General features: G+C 37.0%; 1 protein-coding gene across 2 annotated transcripts in view; it reads left to right on the top strand.

Moving 5' to 3' along the window:
* The window catches only part of slit3 (slit homolog 3 (Drosophila)), a 222381-nt gene that overhangs the window by 19410 nt on the left and 184228 nt on the right, over nt 1-18743 (top strand). The gene's annotated exons all lie outside the window — the stretch shown is intronic.

Below are 18743 nucleotides of genomic sequence, written 5' to 3'. Positions count from 1 at the left end.
TGGCCCTGATACTGGCATTTGAAGCTTTTTTATGTAATAGTTTAAAATATTACTACACATGAGTGTCTTTGCTCATCATTCACAAGCTACTAAAATTGCTGATATACTGTATGACACATGTTTGGTCATGACTTTTTGACAGTCTCATTTCCAAACCAATTCCTGAAGTTTCATGCATGGATGCGCCGGATGCTGCATCGATACAGAAATATCCGAAACGGTTCCAATAATCCTTTTCTGTAGTATCGATACACCGATACCAGCTGTGTGTTTTCGCTCTCTTTTCTCTCCGATGGCGAATGTACAGTTTGGCACATACCCGCCTCCTGTCACTCACTCATCTCATTTACTTTGGTTGGATAGTGCTTAAATTGTGCATAATTTTACTCATTCCCACAGGTTTCGCACTCATACCAAAAGCCTGTGCAACACTGATCTATATAAGTGGCGAGCACACATAAAGCCGCATCTCAAACAGCTTGTAAATCCAAATTGAGTCGTTTTTTTTTTGTGGTGTATTGTGCTTAAAGGTGCAGTGTGTAAATATTAGCGGCATCTAGCAGTGAGGTTGCGAACTGCAACCAATGGTGCTCACTCCTCCCTTTCAAAGCATAATAGAGAAGCTACGGTGGTCGTCTGGTCGATACAAGACAAAGATGTCATCGTCTGAAACAGCAGAGAGTACGTTAGCCAATAAAGCAATGAGGTTTCTTCTTCTAACAAAGTATGGTCTCTGCTTCTAATAAACCAAACGACTACTACTACTACTTCATCTTTGTGCATATTCAACGTAGTGGCGATTCAAGCTGCCTCTAAAAACACAAACAATTTAGAAGAACAACATAGTGAATAAACAAGCTCTGTAGAGCATGTTGTCCATTTAGGGCTACTGTAGAAACATGCTGGTGCATAATGGCGACTTAACATGTAAGGGGACCCGTGGTGTATGTACATCGAAATGGCTCATTCTGAGGTAATAAAAACATAACGGTTCATTATGTAAGGTCTTTTATACACCACTGAAAACATAGTTATGTATATTAAATCGCATTTCTGTCAATAGATCGTCACAAATTTTACACATTGCACCTTTAAATGGTCAGATACACTCAGCATTATGTTGAAATGCTCGTCTTGGCGAGTATTCAGGTAAACAGTCAGTGTGGTAATGTAAATAGTTGAGAAAGAAGGTTTGTGTAACCGTATGTATGGATCTGCGCATAAACTCTTAAAGTGACAGCAGCCTAATAAACCTCCTGCTGTCTGTCAAAAGACGAAAATAAAATCACTCACTGTTCTTGTAACTTTAATTGTAAACATTAATCTGTTTTTAATTTTTACAATGAAGACTATCCAGTGTTATTTTTTACATTTAATTACTTTATTTAATTTCTGTAGTGTTTCTTACCTGAATACTATCCCATTGTTAGACCCACCTCCTTACTTTCATGAAAACATTAATTGAAGCATTAACATAGTACAAATATTAATTTGATACTGAGGTCATATTCATTTCCTTTCCGACAGCAAATTACTTCATGTTTGTTCCCTCTCATTTTAACATTTGCTAAATGTAAACTGGAGTACGCCTCATGAAGGTTGTCCAGGGCGGGAGAGGTTTATGGCAGGACTTGTAACCTTGCCTTGTCAGGGTTCGTTACGCTGGTTGACGTTAGTGCAATATGAACGGCCTCACCCGTAACCTTCCCATTAAAAACCTCAAGCCCGGCCAGCTGGGGAAAGCAAGCCGACCGTGTCGCACGCAGGAAGGGTTAGGCGGATCGACCGTGGCCGGCAGGATTGGAAACACTGACAGGGGTCAGGGAAAGGTAAGGAGCACGCTTTAACGCTGAGTAAGACTGAGGACGGAGTGGAATGAAATGGGAGCAGAGGGCGTTGTGGATGAATAATGAAGGAAAGAGAGAGGATGGTAGCCGTTGGCCAACGGAGACCAAGAAAGACAGGTCTGTGGGTCGTGGGGGAGAAGCCCTGCAGAGACGTGTGCGGTAACGACTGCCGGAGGCCATTTGTGGTCAGTACTCTTTGCAGCCTGGAAAGACTGCGGTTACAGTTACAGATTTCACTGTGTAGGCTCAGAAATGCACCTCATACTCAATGCAAGCGTACTTATACAGTCTTTAGCCAGGGGTTTGGTCAGGTTTCTAGATGTTCCCCCACCCCTGCCCTGTTCCTAGAAGGCTAGATCCTTCTGTCTAGTCGTTGAAACCGAATAATGAAAAGCGAATGATGAATTAGAAGGCAGTCCTGGACATGCCTGCTCCTATTTATTAACAGTGTGTAGCTAAATGGGCCCCTATATTAACTTCAGTTCCTGTTCGGAGACAGGCCTCTGCGCTGGTAATGTAGGATATTTCGGTCAGTGATACCCATGAGACCCAGTCACTCCCTGCCATTACCCCAAGCTCAGGTTGCATGTGATTGGTGCATTAAGAGGAATAGGAAAGCAGAATGCATCATCTTGTCTTATGTCCCCTTCCCCTCAGCCAATTTTAAACTTTCCCTCTTTAATCTTCCGGGTGCAATTATCCCGGCAGAGGCGAGCAGTTAGCCAGCATGAAATGACCACGGAACAGCGGCGATAGCCTTTCATAACTGCATAGATTGATTGAGTTTGAGGATTGTACCCTCCATAGTTTTTGCGTCATGAAGTACGTCTTTTGTTTCTCTCCTTTCCCTGACAAGTTTATGTTCCTTTTGAGCGGTTGTTTTCTTTTATTTATCAGAAACAAATCGCTCTCCCACACATCAAATTTTCTGGCTTTCTCAGCCTTGCAAACATAAACCATCTCCAGACTGAATCTCAAACTTGACTCCAGAAGTCTGCAACCTCTCTGAAGCCATTTAGCTCATTGCTTCCCTTAATGAGCTCTCCATACACAATTACTGTGTACAGTGCTGTTAAAGTCTTGTAATGACATCTTACGGCACAGTTAAGTGATTGGTTGACTCTTGGAACATCATTCTAAACCTCTATGATTTTCTTTCTTTTGTGCATCACAAAAGGAGAATTTTAGTAGAACACGCTGGTTGCACTTTATAAAGAATGAGACTGAAGCTTTTAAATCATAAAAAGTCAGCGAAATGGCATAAGAGTACCATAAAAGCAGTTGATATGACTTATGTGCTAGATTAAAACACTGCCGAAGTCAGCTTTGTGTCACAAACCAATTGAAATTGAAGTATATTTTCACTTCTTCCTTTCCAGTGGGCTGTTAACTGTTGAGACTTGAAATGAAATGAAATTAAATCAGTTCTGACTGATTCAAACTCACTGACTGGTTGTTGGAACTGGAACTGATTCTTTGAAAAGATTTGAATCAAAAAAAGAAGTGCTTAAATCACTATTTCTCTCATGAATGCTCATGAATAGAGAGCTAGGATGGAGTTCTCTTCATAATGTCATCAGAAAACTGGAAATATAGTGCATGATTCATATGAACTACTTTTACTGTGCTTTTTTTTTTTTTTTGTCATTTTGGAGCTTGACAGTCCCAGCCCTCATTCGCTTTCATTATTATGACTGGCCAGGACTGACATGAGGGTGTGTAAATAATGACAGAATTTTCATTTTTGGGTGAACTTTTCCTTAAAATATTTGGGTTCGGAAAAGCTATAATAAAAACAAGCAGTTGGTTTCTGCTGCTGTATAAAGGGTGATTATCAAGTAATAAGGGATAATACTGTAACTCTATGTCATTATATTGCTGTGTAAAGCGATGCAAGCTTTGTCTACCCACAATAGCTGGCTAATAATTCAACATGCCCCAAGCACATAAACCATAGAGCTCTGGCTCAGGTCTTTCAGAAGTGGCCTACTGATTGTTTTCAGAGAAATGAACCCTCTCTGAATCCAGCCAAGCGTCTTCCAAAATAGGGCTGTGCTCAGCCGGTTTCAAAAAGCTAGACAGCTTTGTGATTTACTCCAAAGACATATTTAGATAAATACAAGCTACAAAGACTTTGGAGTCCTGACAGAAAGCCAACTATATACAGAAAGCTTAACTTTTTTTCTTGAATTACGCTGGTTTCCCAGGGTCGTGAGCGGATTGATGTACACCGGGGACTTTGAAATTCACAGTTTTGACCTGGTAGTGGGATATGGGTGCGCTAACCCCCCAAAGGCAGGTCAATCAGAGGAAGCTAATATTCTCCACTAAGTTCCTACCAGAGAAATGTTAATGACCTGCTGTGCAGTTCTTAGATGAAGGCAGTGGCATTTGCCGGTAGCTTCTTAACCTTGTCAGCCTCGAGGAAACCACGTACATGTGGGTCAGACAAAAACCAAAGCGGACATCTGCCTGAGTCACTGCCCACGCAGCACTTTCTGTTTCTGCTGACAGGAGGAATGAATAAATAAACCTGTTTACACTGTTTTGGTGAAGGAATTAAGCTGCATAGCTTTGTTTCGTAAAACTGCTGTCTGAGAGAATGCCAGGTACTGAAAGTATGAAATAAACAGTTAGACGATCATTAAATTGCTTTGAATATATATACTGTATATATATATATATATATATATATATATATATATATACACATACACACTATAATGTGACCTGTGCTGGAAAATGAGTCAGAATGTGCACTGGCTAATTTCAAACTATAAGCAAAACAAGTGAAAAGTGTCAGTTTTGGTCGAAATTGAGGTTTTCACGAAAATGAGTTCATTAAGCCCTCGTCTAGTGATCCCAATGCTCCAAATAATAATTAAACATCTAAAAGTGTCTTTGTTTGTATGTTTTCTGAGAGGAGTACCTTTCTGCTTGCTTCTCGACGACTAGCACTTCCTCTAGGCACAAGTTTGGCATCATTTTAAAGCGCAGCATTCCAACTTTCTGAATATTCATAGCGAATTCTCGATGGCATGAGTCTGAACAAATGAAATGTGATTTTCAAACTCATGCTGATGTAAACAAAGCGATCTTACTCAAGCTGACTGACAGAGCCGAAGCGCGCACACAAAGACGCCTCAGTGCGTGATCCCGATATACACTTATACACAGAATTACAATATTTCAAAAAATCTGTCATGGCAAGTATTCACGCAAACATTATCTGTTATGTCTTAAGTGAACATTTGGTTAACTGTTGTGGAAAAACATCTGATGTGTAACATTATATTAGATCCGTGTGATACAGTAGGTCTTAATATATAGGCTGTCTGTTTTATTAATGTTAATCAAACAATTGTGGAATCATGGAAAAAAGTTGAATATATATATTTTTCCTATAGATATTTGGTTTTGACATGGTTTGTGCCAAATTTGGTGGTATTAACAGGGATTTTAAAGTCTCAAAATTGACTCTATCGACTTCAAACAGGTGTAGCTCAGTCATTTTTTTGTTAGATTCCAACAAATCTACATCATTTTTAATTTTTTAAGAATAAGAATATTTAGATATTAGATATTTTGAATATTTAGAATAACAGTAACTCAAAAAAAAAAAAGCTCATTGCGACTCATTTTGCCAGCACTAGTCACATGTGTAAGCTGACAAAAAGACAAACCAACCTAAGCTCATTTGCTGGTCTTAGCTGGTTTAAGCAGGTCTCTCAGCCTGACCAGCTGAAAGTTCCCAAATCCCCTCTAAAACTAACCATCAAACTGGACTGACCTGGCTGGGAGACCAGCAAACCTGCTTAGGCTGCACTCTACAAAATGCTGGGTTGTTTCAACCCAAATTTGGGTCAAATAATTACAAACCCAACCATTCCTTAAAAGATTTAACCCAATGGCTGGGTTTGTCCATATTTGTGTGATTTAAGATGTTTGTTTTCATCTGGAACGTGGCTTGTATTTAAATGTAGGTCAGAAATGTGCCCTGTTGCTGACATGTAACTGTTCAAATACAGTATGAAAGCACACAACTTCAGGATCAAATACATACCTGCCTATAAATTGCAACCAGTAAGTAAACTTTTTTTTGAACTATCGAAAGATGTGAGCATGAATATCTTCTGAATGCAGATGTTCAGGTTCAGTCAGCAGCCAGATTCTCTCCTACACCACAATGTGTAGTTTGCAGCTGTAGGCAAAATCTCAAAATCTGCTGGCAGTATATTTTATTGGACAAGAGGTTTATATGTATGTTGTGTGCACCGAAATATCCCATTACATGTGTAAGCAATTTAGCATCCAAATAAAGGAAAATATGCACGATAGGGGGAATGGTTAGTTAGTAAATTTAGATACACTTAAGGCCTCCTTTTCACATTGTTGGCACAAGATTATGCGAAATAAGTTTGTTTAGTTTCCTCTGTGGTTTATAAAAGGTACAATCTGTGAAGACCATGCAAAATCCAGTGGCAGTATGTTTGCAGTTGTGAAACCGTAGAAATTTATGGTCAGATTGCTGAATCCGAGAGGTAAAAAAGTCATTGCGTTTTCACCGAAGGCTGTTGACTTATAGTCTCGTTATACATTCTCCACTTTCACAGCATGTTGTGGAATCGTATCCTCTCCCTGGACACTGTTTGTGCCTCGTTCAGATGCTTGAGATCTGGTGGTCTGGATGACAGGTTGACTCAGAGAAATGGTGGCCTGTGGGAACACAGTTTGCTGTATTTATGGGGGAGATGTGGCAGGTCTGTAGTGTGAGTAAATCTCCTGCGTGGTGTGGGGCCCACAGAGCCACCCAGTGTTCCTAAAGCTGCACTGCTGTGACTGTGGGGATTCTGCTAGCGTCTTATGCTATTGGTGTAGAGCAGCCCTGTGTCGCTCACGCACGCCTCCGTACGCCCATCATAGGTCACTGACTAGTGTAGAGTAAACTATTGATTCAAATCGTTTTAGAAAAGCCTGCTTTTTTCAGTATTGCCAGATGTTTTCAGTATTGAGTATAAGATAAATCTGCACTCCACAGAGATTGTTTCAGAGTAGGTTTTGTTCTGCTGTGTTTGTGTTCTGACTTCTTCGCCTCTTCACTGCAGTTTCATTGATTATCTGATGCTGAATCCTCATAACTCTATTAATAAGCTTAGCTAGAGGCAGCATTAATTATTAGCATTATTTCATTATTGATTTCATGTTACTCTGTGTAAATGATGTTGAGAAAATCTGCAGGGAAATTGTAATGACGATGCACAGTAACATCTAAAATGCTCAGAGATACACTGAAGTCAACATTTTTGACCTGTTTAGATTTTAGTAGGGCTGCAACAACTAATCGATAAAATCGATTATTATCGATAATGAAAATAATTGACAACGAATCCGATTATTGTCTGCGTGCTGTGCCCAGGAAACCATCAGCCAGTCATGTCACTTTACAGTACACTAAAAAATGCTGGGTTAAAAACATCCCAAGTTGGTTTGAAAATGGACAAAGCCAGCGATTGTGTTAAATGTTTGTCCAACGTGCTGGGCAGTCTTATTTAACCCAGCTATTGTTTAAAAATGACTATATGACTGGCTTAAAATGAACCCAAAATTAAAAATGTAGACACATAATTACTAGAGGCAACAATAATAATCAAAAGATGAACATTTATTAATAAGCAATTTAATAAATGTTTACTGTTTAATTATTATTCATTAGCCTTATTAATAAATATTAATGAATGGGTTCATTTTAAGCAAGAAGTACAGTAATTTTTAAACTACAGTTGGGTTAAATAAACTGCCCAGCAGGTTAGGCAAACATTTAACCCAACAGGTGGGTTAAAACAACCCAATTGCTGGGTTTGGTCATTTTCAACCCAAATTTGGTTGTTTTTAACCCAGCATTTTTTAGAGTGTAGTGAATAACCTTCTATGGACAAAACGCATATGAAAAATAGCAGAGGACAGAGCGAGCTGCTCTGGGAAATGTACATGAGTTTTCTGAAACATGAGAATGCTTTATATTTAAGTGCTTCAAACTAAAGCATAAGCGTTTACCGTGTCTTCCCTTCTCGTGCTTTGACAGATGCGTGTGCCTCTGACATGTGTTTTCGTTAGTGCATAACTTACATTTTATGGTTATGTCCTTATCTGTAAATGTTAGAAAGTCCCACGAGTATTTCCATTTTGCATATTCTGACAACAAGCGTCTTGTTAAACTTCACAGACTTCAATGAACGCATGCGTGTCAAACAGACGGATTAATTTTTAGTAAATGTTCCTGATCTTTTAAAGCATGTTTCATTGCTATGCTGTAAGTTAATACAAAGTTGTTTATTTGTTTATCTTTGCAATACAAAGTGTCATAACCTGCGCCACCTCTGAAAGGACTTTCCTTTTCATCTGACTTCACCAAGACATCTTTTTTTTTAACCTACCATTTACTCCATTCCGGTAGAGCTGAACTGCGAATTTCCAATCCATTATATTCCAAAATATTCCAAATAATGAAAGTAAAATGAGTTGCTAATGTAATTTCATGTTGATTTTATAAAACAAAATAGCTGCAGGCCAAAGTGGAGAAATATTTTGTGACGGCAATGGACGAAATTCTGTTCAAATACTCAATATGCGTTTTAGTTCACTAGACCTATAAATGCTAACATGCAAAATGTATGCATTGGTCCTTCATTCAAGTGTTCACAGAGATCTGCATTCTGGACTCAGCCAAGATGCGTCTCAGGAGAAAGAGCGCTCCGATAGAGTATCCTGCTCTACAGAAGCGGAGAGAAGGGAAAAGAACTAATTCGTTGTGTTGATTGAGGGCGCCTGTAATTTGGGAAATAGTTTGGGGCCATTATGTGCTGGGGTGTTTATCACAGGTGGTTCCCATGACGACCGGTTGAGATGGTAATTGGATTTAAATGGGCAGAACTGCTTGCACATGTTTGAAAGAGCATGAACGAATGCACTGCAGTGACCACAAACTCTGAGTTTCCTTCTTTAGCAGCGCAGCCTCCAAATGAACCTTCCTGAGTTTGAACCTAGCCTCTCCCTGAGTCTGAAAAATTAAAGAGCTGCCGCTCTATCATCACTATAGTCCCATTAACATCACCCAGACGCAAACCAGCACACTTTGACTGTGTAGATTTTATCTGTTTGGTAAAGATCACTAATGCTACACCACTTATTAAGAGCCCAGGGTTAGAGCTACATGATTTGTGTGTGAGTGTGACCATGTGTGTGTGTGTGTACCATTAACCATTCATATAGACCTGACACTTACTGTGCTTGCTGAAAACTTTCTTTTTTGTAAAGAAAAAATAAATAAAATGTTGTAAAAAGAACTTAATAAAGAAATGTATATATACTACCATTAATATATATATATATATATATATATATATATATATATATATATATATATATATATATATATATATATATATATATATATATATATATATATACTGTATATAAATAGTGGACTTCAACGACTACCAACGGGTTGAAGGTCCAAATGTCAGTTTCAGTGCAGCTTCAAAAGGCTCTACATGATCCAAGACAAGGAATAAGAGTCTTATCAAGAGAAACGATTGTCATTTTAAAAAAAATAATAATAATAAAAAAAATATATACTACCGTTCAAAAGTTTGGGATCGGTAAGATTTTTATTATTTTTAAAAGAAGTTTTGTCTGCTCACCAAGATTGCATTTATTTAATTAAAAATACAGTAAAAACAGTACTATTGTGAAATATTATTACAATTTAAAATAACAATTTTCTATTGGAATATAATATAAAATGTATTGAATTTTCAGCATCATTACTCCAGTCTTCAGTGTCACATGATCTTTCAGAAATCTAATTTGATGATTTACTGCTCAAGAAACATTTATTGTGTACAGATGTACAAAATATTTGTGTACACTATTTTTTTTTTCAGTATTCTTTGATGAATAGAAAGTTCAAAAGAACAGCATTTATCTGAAATACAAAGCTTGTTCAAAAGTTTGGGGTCAGTAAGAATTTTTATTTTTTTATAAGAATTTAAAGAAATTAATATTTTTTTCAGCAAGGATGCATTAAATCGATCAAAAGTGGCAGTAAAGACATTTAAAATGTAACAAAAGATTATATTTCAAATAAATGCTGTTCTTTTGAACTTTTTATTCATAAAAAAATATTGTACACAAATATTTTGTACATCTGTACACAATAAATGTTCCTTGAACAGCAAATCAGCATATTAGAATGATTTCTGAAGGATCATGTGACACCGAAGACTGGAGTAACGATGCACATTTTCATTTACAAATATTTTCAAATAGAAAACATTTTATTTTAAATTGTAATAATATTTCACAATATTACTGATTTTACTGTATTTTTAATTAAATAAATGCAGCCTTGGTGAGCTGACGAAACTTCTTTTAAAGACATAAAAAATCATACCGATCCCAAACCTTTGAATGGTGGTGTAATATATATATATTTAAATATATATATATATATAATATATACTTTTTAACCACAAATGCTCGTCTTGCACTGCCCTGCGATGTGCAATGCATTACGTAATCACATGCGTGACGAAGGCGGAAGTACTGATCCAGTGTTTACAAAGAGAACGTGAAGTCAAACGCCCTTTACAAAAAAAGGTAAATCAACGAGGATGGATGATTTTGAAGTTTGGAAGAGAAAATTAGTTTTTTTCGCCTTACCACAGTACTTCCGCCTACTTTTTTTAGAAAGTGACCGATCATTTCGCTAGATAAGATTCCTCGTTATTATTATATTATTATTATTATTAGATCATGTAGAGCTCTTTGAATTAAAATGTTTGAATTTAAATGATCAGGAAATTTTAATTCTGAAGTGAACAGATCCTTTAAACCAATGCTATGCCCCGTATTGTGCATCTCGCCACATTTACAGCCATTAGAGTAAATGTGTACATTAGATGTCATGGTTTTATTTAGGTTTAGAGTTTCCTCAGGGTTGTTAAACTGTTGAACCCATCTTGATACCCATGTTACTGGAAGGATTAACCATGCCGTTTGTTTTTGCAAGTGTGAACAAAGCACAAAATGAGTCCAAGGAATGTTTTTCGTCCAGAAGTGTGCATCTCAGAAAAGCCAGGGTGAGTAAAACAACAAACAAAGCCCCATTAATGCAGCAGAGCTCATCCTGACTGGATTCCTCCCACTGGCAGCAGTGCTAGTGCCCTTCACAAAAGGCAAGGAAAGAATTCTGACATGCCAGCACTTTTTTGCGCCGCACTGCTGTGTTTACAAGAACATCTGAATCAACAGCAAGTCAAGCCTAGCTTCTGTGCTTGGCTCTCGCATAGACGCACTTGTCTTGCGGATGTCAAGATGTTCGAAATCCCAACGAAATCGCTCTGGTCAAATGTCAGAGCTTTTTTTGACATGCCTGAGATGGCACAAAACGGCACAGTCAGCATGGCAGATGTGCTAGTAGAAACGGAGTTGGGAGAACAGCCAATTCAGGGCGATTTAGTCACCGACTCGGCCATCCGGAACTGGATGTACGGCTTGCCCACACACAGACACACACACACACACACACTCCGGGGCCGGTTTACAGTGAGAACGGCACGCTAAACAAAACGCTCTGGTCAGTTTATGAGAGTGAAAGAAAGCTAACAGTTCGGGTTCACTTCCAGGCTGCCCTTCTTTTATTACAGACTCAATTGTCACTTAGCTAATTACAGCTTCTTTTTTATGATCCGAGGCCATGCTCGCAGCCAGCCTCCTTCAGGCAACAATGGGAAGGTTTGTGGCGCGCGGGGGACCTAAGTGAAAACAGACGCTTCTCCTCAACTTTCTTGTTGTTTTTCTCTTTTATCTTCCTGTGCGACTCCACAAAGCGAGTTCAGATATTCAAACCTCCATTAGTCATTCTGGCCACCGCATTGTGAGGAGTTACTTGGCTGAACTCGAACGCAGAGTGGTTGGTCATTACGCACCCAAAACGCACACTTAGGCAGGCCGCTAGCTGAATATTCATGCCCCATTGCTATAGATCCAACATACTTGGGAACTCTGTGTGTTTGGACATAAAATCTGGGAAATATGCACAGATAAATTGTTACATTATGTTGTTTTTTCCCCCCCCGCTCTGTCTCTGTTGGCTCCGCTTTACTCGGCACGCCAACATAAACTGGGCCCCAGAAGGAGTTCATCTTAGATTGCCGTGTGTATGTGTTTGCATGTGCGGTTTGCTTTGTGTTGATTCTGGCACAGGTTTGGATGACGCTTTTGAATGGGTGTGTATGAGATGAGTTGTAATGTTTACTCATAGCTGGACAGGTACTTGTCTAATTTAAAAAAGAAGGGAAGAGGGGAACTCCAGGATACAGAGGGGCCAGCTGTGCCACCATTTAGGATGTTAGACTGTATATTGTACCAGGGGGATGATCTGAAAAGTTGGCAGGATGGAAAAGTAAAACGTTAAGTAAGTGTTAAGGTGCAAACTTTTTGGTGAAATTTCATGGGCAAAAAAAGGTCCATTGTCTATCGACAGTAGTGTAGCAATGTATGAAGCGCAGCTCACGCAGAAGCCACTTTGTGTTGGTCATTGTGGCGAATCCGCATGATCAACTGAACGTGATGCAACAACTGTGAAAATCTTTCGTCCGTGTAACTTTTTTAAAATGAATTTGTGTGAATGAAGACAAAATAAGGTTATACTTTATTTCGATGTTCCACATTCTACTGTAAAACCCTAACGCTCAAAATAATTAATTTGTGTAAGACAAACTTAAATGAAACAAATTAGTTCAGTCAAATGATGAGTATTTAGCACTTTCTTTTTTACGGAAGAGGATTAGGGCCAAGCAATAATAAAAAAATAAAACCATCTCGAGATTAAAGTTGTTAAATTTTGAGAAAAAAGTTGAGATAAAATGTTGAGAATAAACTCATTAAATTACAAGAAAAAAGTCGTTAAATTACGAGAGCAAATTCGTTAAATTATGAGAAAAATGTCGTTAAATTTCGAGAAAAAAGTCGAGATAAAATGTTGAGAATAAACAAATTATGAGAAAAAAATTGTAATTTAACGAATTTGTTCTCGTAATTTAATGACTTTATTCTAAATATTTTATTTCAATGTTTTTCTCGAAAATTAACAACTTTAATCTCGAGATGGTTTTATTTTTTTATTATTGCTTGGCCCTAATCCTCTTCCGTACTTTTTCTTTCAAGTTTACAGAACTGATATATTTTAAGTAAGCTGAACTGTTTCATTGTTTTGAGTTTTATGAACTTATTTCTTTAATTTAGACGGACTTAAGTTTAACTGAAACTGGGCTTTGATTTCTATTTTCCAGCATGCTTTGCTTTGCTCATGGCACTCGAAAGGGAGAGTACATGCTAAAATTAAGTGTTATATAATGTTTTTTTGTTGTTGTTTTTTTTTCACAAGATTAATGTTAAGTGGGACATTTAGTCGTGATTAATGTCTTGTTATGCTAATTTAGAAAAGTTTCTGTTAATGTGGGTTTTTGGAGAGTTATCACCATGGTGACAAGTAGCGCATGCGGATTGGTTTGAGAGCGAGTATGTTAAATGCTTTGTATTGCTGCACTCATTCAGCATGTACCATGCTATTGTTTTCTGAATTACCTTGTTACGGCTAGCTAAGTTTACACTAACGAAAAAGTTCACATTGAGGTTTCATGGAAATTTTAAGTTAAATGTATAAATTTGAGTACAAAATAAAAATCTGCCAGTTCTGCTTACTTAAACTTTGAATTTCTTAACTTAAAAACTTTGAGGCAACTGACTGCCTCAATTTTTATTTTGAGTTTTGCCAACTTATTCGGGTTTACAGTGTATAAGTAACTTGTCAACTACATGTCAACTAACTCTCATTAGATTATTAGTAGACTGTTAGTTTAGGGTTAGGTTTTAGAATTAGTAGAATAAGTTGACATGTAGTTGCAAAGTTAGCCAGTAGAATGTCTGTTGGGGAGCATCAAAATAAAGTATGAGCAGATATTAAGCAGATAGTCTACTAATTCTCTAATGATTGCTAGTTGACATGAAGTTGCAAAGTTACTTGTAGTTAGTAGATTGTCTAAACTAGACCATCGAAATAAAGTGTTGCCCAAAATGAAAATTGCATATAATGGTGAGAATCTTCTGACGTACTGTAAATGCAAATATGAGATTAAACAACATAAATGCAACTTTATTTGCACAAAATGATGTAGAATGCACAAGTGAAACTGAACAAAGTTACGTTCTAATCAGAATGTGACGCTGTGAATACGCTCTTTCCGTTACAGAAGTTGTTCTGGAATATTTTCCCTCTGGTTATCCCAGAACCACTTTGCCAAAGGAATCATCTGAACCTCTTCTTTAACTTGAGTTTGTATGTTTTTCCCATTAGCCCTTTACGATGAAGCCATTTTTCTTTGTAATATATTGGATATGCAAAATGCTTGAATATTCTTGATTATTTCTCTTCAAATAAAATGCTATTTTTGTCAACTAAAATTAGATGCCATTTTAAGTTAAAATTGATTTAATGACAAGACATGATGAAATGTTGATTAAATTAAAAGGATACTTTAAAGGGCGCTTTTGTCAAAAGAAAAAAACAAAAACTATGCTTTGGTGGATAACACTATTCATTTGTAATCAAATCATTACTGTAAAGTAACACCAAAGGCGTGTGGGAGAATGAGCTGTCCACCCAGCCTTCTCTAGTGACCTTCAGCACACTGCAGATGTTGCCTAGAAAAACAAAACAAGAGTTTTTATTCCTATGATCAGGACTCTGGAGGGAGATGTATGTGATTCACTTCCTTCCTACACACTTGGCTCACAAACAATGCAAGACGCACTATGAAGTGACAGCCACGTGCCCCAAGAGGGTCTGTAATCACAAGTAGATCATTATGCCATGTGTCACAGAAATGGCTAACTGAGCTTTCGAAGATGAAAATAACAGAGCCGGAAAAGCTTGGGTCCCTATTAGCCTTGGGAATCGTTATCAACAGTGGCTTAGTGCAATATACAAACAACCTGAATAAGAAAGAAAATAAATAGAGGCTGCAGTGAAGTAGCATTTTCCCACTGCAGACGCTTGAACGAAAAAAAGAAGGAAAATTATGTTTCTTACAAAGACATTTGTGTAAGCGTACAGCATTGAAAAAAGATGACAGTGGTTTCCTCGAGAAGCTGGAGGGAGAGATGAATGCGAAACACGACACGATGTGATCAGCGCCAGCGCCACGTCCAATAAACTTTATTTCTTATTTACAAAGAGCATAAAAATGGCTTCATCCTGAAGTGGGAATGGGAAAAGCACAAGTTAAAGAGGAGGTTGAGGCGATTCTTTTGCACCCAAAGGGTGTGCTGGGGCGAGGGGATTTTGGAGTAACCAAAGGGAGATGATTCCAGAACAACATGTGTCTTGTTTGACTTGGGCACAAACCACCACATTACTTTGCCTCGATCTGTTTTCTCAATTTCATAAAAAATATATTTACTTGCACCTATTAATCATGGAGAAAGAAGGGTAATGCTAAGCGAAAACTGAGATCCCTAATTCCCAGGGTCTTGATGACAGTGTTGCAATGTTATAAACCTAAGAAAATAAAAGTTTAAGTCTTTTTCGTTCTGCTGTAAACCACAGAACAGTATCTGGCTGTGCGCTGTCTGCCGCAGATTTGACACTTTGTTTTCTGAGGACTGCAGGTAATTGGATGCGCAGTCGTCATGTGACTTAACACTGCGGCTCACTGGACTCTCAGTCCATTTTTAAAGAGTGGGACAGCACCAGAGTCTGGTTAGAAAAATAGCTAGAAAATATGTGCTCCACACGGCTCTGGGGGGTTAATAAAGGCCTTCTGAAGCGAAGGGTTAATAAAGGCCTTCTGGATGGATTTAGATGGATGCACTTTCTTCAGCTCATACACATTGATCCCTGTCTCTGCAATTATAAAGCTCAGAATGTGTCAGGATATTTATTAATATTTCTGCGATTATGTTTGTCAGAAAGAAGAAAGTCATATACACCTATGGCTTGAGGGTGAGTAAAGCTTGGGGTAATTTTCATTTCAAAGTGAACTAATCCTTTAAGTTTTGATTTTCAATTGGAACATGGAAAGGGAAGTTTGTAATCATTGTAAAAATTGTAATTTTTTCACATTTTCGGAGCTTGACTGGAGCTTGTCTAGATAAATGTCACAAAAATCTGGCCCAAAATCTTTTGAGAAGACGAACTTTTCATCATTTTAGTAGATGCTCTAAAAAATAATTATTACTCACCATGTTTGATAATGCATGGAACTAATTATATCAATGATGTGGTAATAATAAAGTGTTATTGCTTACAGAGGTATTCAATTTAAACATTTTTATTACACATTTCCTCTATTTTCTGTATACTACACTTAAGAGTCTTGACATGTTGAGGCAATAAGAAATTAAGCAGCAACTTCTTTAAAAATCTAAAATAAAACAGGAAATTGCTTATAATATTTATTTTCACATACACTACCATTTCAAATCTTGGTGTCATCAAGTGTTTTGTAGTTGTTGTTTATTTGTTTGTTTTTAAAGAAATTAAGGTAACACTTTAGAATACTGATCCTTCATTAATGAATAACTACACAGGAACAAATGAATAATGCATTATTAACACTCTAGTAACTACTATTAACTAACAATAAACTCTGATTAATGAATTAGTAAGTAATAGTGCTCAGTTGTAGGTGGTAGTTCACTATTAACTAATCAGTAACTACTGTTTTTTCATACCTCTAAGAGAACTACTAAGAACTACTACAGGTTCATAATTAACTTGAATGATGCATAATGTATAATTAATTCTAAAGTAAAGGCCTTGGTAAACCACTAGTATTGACTGAAGTATTACTAAATACTTAAAAAAGAATTACTAATTATTTGGAAGTGAAAAGCATGATAACTCTATAGTAACTACTGAAGTCACTGTAAACTTTTGATGTTTTTGTATGTTTTTGTACAGTAATTCCTTATGATATATTTGGTAACACTTAAGTAATTACTTGTGGGTTACTATGATCTTCACTTTAGAATAATGACCCAAAAAAGAAGTAGTTAAAGTAGTTACTTTAGAGTTATATAGTAACTCTTGAGTTATTACTATCCAATTCTTTACAAACACCTCAAAAGTTTACAATGACTTCAGTAGTTACTATAGAGTTATCATGCTTTTCACTTTAGAATACTGATCCAAATAATTAGTAATTCCTTCTTAGGTATTTAGTAATACTTCACTCAATACTAGTGGTTTACCAAAGCCTTTACTCTAGAATTAATTATACATTATTCATTATTCACATTAATTATGAACCTGTATATAGTAGTTCTTAGTAGTTCTCTGGGAGGTATGAAAAAAAACAGTAGTTACTGATTAGTTAATAGTGAACTACCACCTTTAACTGAGCACTATTACTTACTAATTCATTCATCAGAGTTACTTGTTAGTTAATAGTAGTTACTAGAGTGTTAATAATGCATTATTCATTTGTTCCTGTGTAGTTATTCATTAATGAAGGATCAGTATTCTAAAGTGTTACCGAAATTAATTGTTTTTCAGCAAGGTAACTACAAGTAAATGTGCAACTACATGTAAACAAACTCTCATTAGAGTATTAATAAACTTCCAGCTTAATATCTGCTAACATTTTATTTTGATGCTCCTCAACAGACATTATAATAAGTAACTTTGCAAAAAACATGTCAGCGTCTACTAACCCAAACCCTTAAACTTAACCCTAATCTAACAGTCTACTAACAGTTTATGGTTGCACTTTGTTCTATAGTTCTATACTTGCAGTGTACTTACCTAATAGAGTACTGGGTAATATAAGGTAACTACACAGGTTAAGGGTAGGTTCAGGGTTAGTACCTAGTTATTACCCAGTTATTGCAATTACTATAATAAGTACATAGTATGCAAATGTAGAACAGGACTGTAAAATAAAGTGCTACCCAGTTTACTGATACTCTAATGAGAGATAGTTGACATGTAGTTACTTATAGTTGTAGTGGACCATCGAAATAAAATGTAACCTTAAGTAGTGCAACCATTTTCAACATTGAACAATTTCAATGGAAGTTTAAATCAGTTGCAATTATTTTTCATGATATCATTTCATCTTGATTTTAATAAAGAAATTTCTATGAAATTTTTCGTCATAGTCAAGAATTTTCTCAAGGGCACATGAGAGAAATGGGGCAAGAAAAACAAAAGTGACAACTTGCAATTGAAGAGAAATTGTAGTATACGGCACAGATTACAGCCACGTCGATCTTATCTCCCTCTTAAGACCTTTTCCACCCTGAGGAGTACATATATGTCAGGCTTTTATTAGGTGTGTCCTTATGTTGATTAGCTGTTGGCTGAGGAGGCATTGGGAAGTTTTAGTTGGGGCTGTTCTGCTGATAGAGTGTCCTTTGATTTAACATCATGTGTGTCACTAGGCAGATCCACCTACATATTTACAATGTGAGACAGACATGGAGGTAATCTTAATATCCGTTAGTTCTCGACACCTCTATCCAAGAGCGTTAGCTAGGGGTGGACATGACTTGAGTGCTTTGCAGTCATCTGGTGTGTACGTGATGACCTCAGAGAGCATATTTTGCATTTCTCCCATTTTTTCCCAGTCTTCACATTTAAAAGCATGTGAGATTAATTAAGTTCCGTTTGTGGCCCTGACAGCCACTGCACACAAGGTGCTGCGAAGTCTCTCCCTCATATGGTCATACTGTTTTATGAAAGGTGTCTGGGCACTGTCATGTTGGTGGATGTGTGTGTGTGTGTGAAGACTTCTCAGAAATATAAGGAGCCAGGAGAGAACAGTCCATGTG

Source organism: Chanodichthys erythropterus, chromosome 1 (genome assembly GCF_024489055.1).
Source record: "Chanodichthys erythropterus isolate Z2021 chromosome 1, ASM2448905v1, whole genome shotgun sequence".
Lineage (NCBI taxonomy): Eukaryota > Metazoa > Chordata > Actinopteri > Cypriniformes > Xenocyprididae > Chanodichthys > Chanodichthys erythropterus.
The sequence above is the reverse complement of the archived record's forward strand: the minus strand, read 5'-3'. Positions and strand labels throughout refer to the sequence as shown.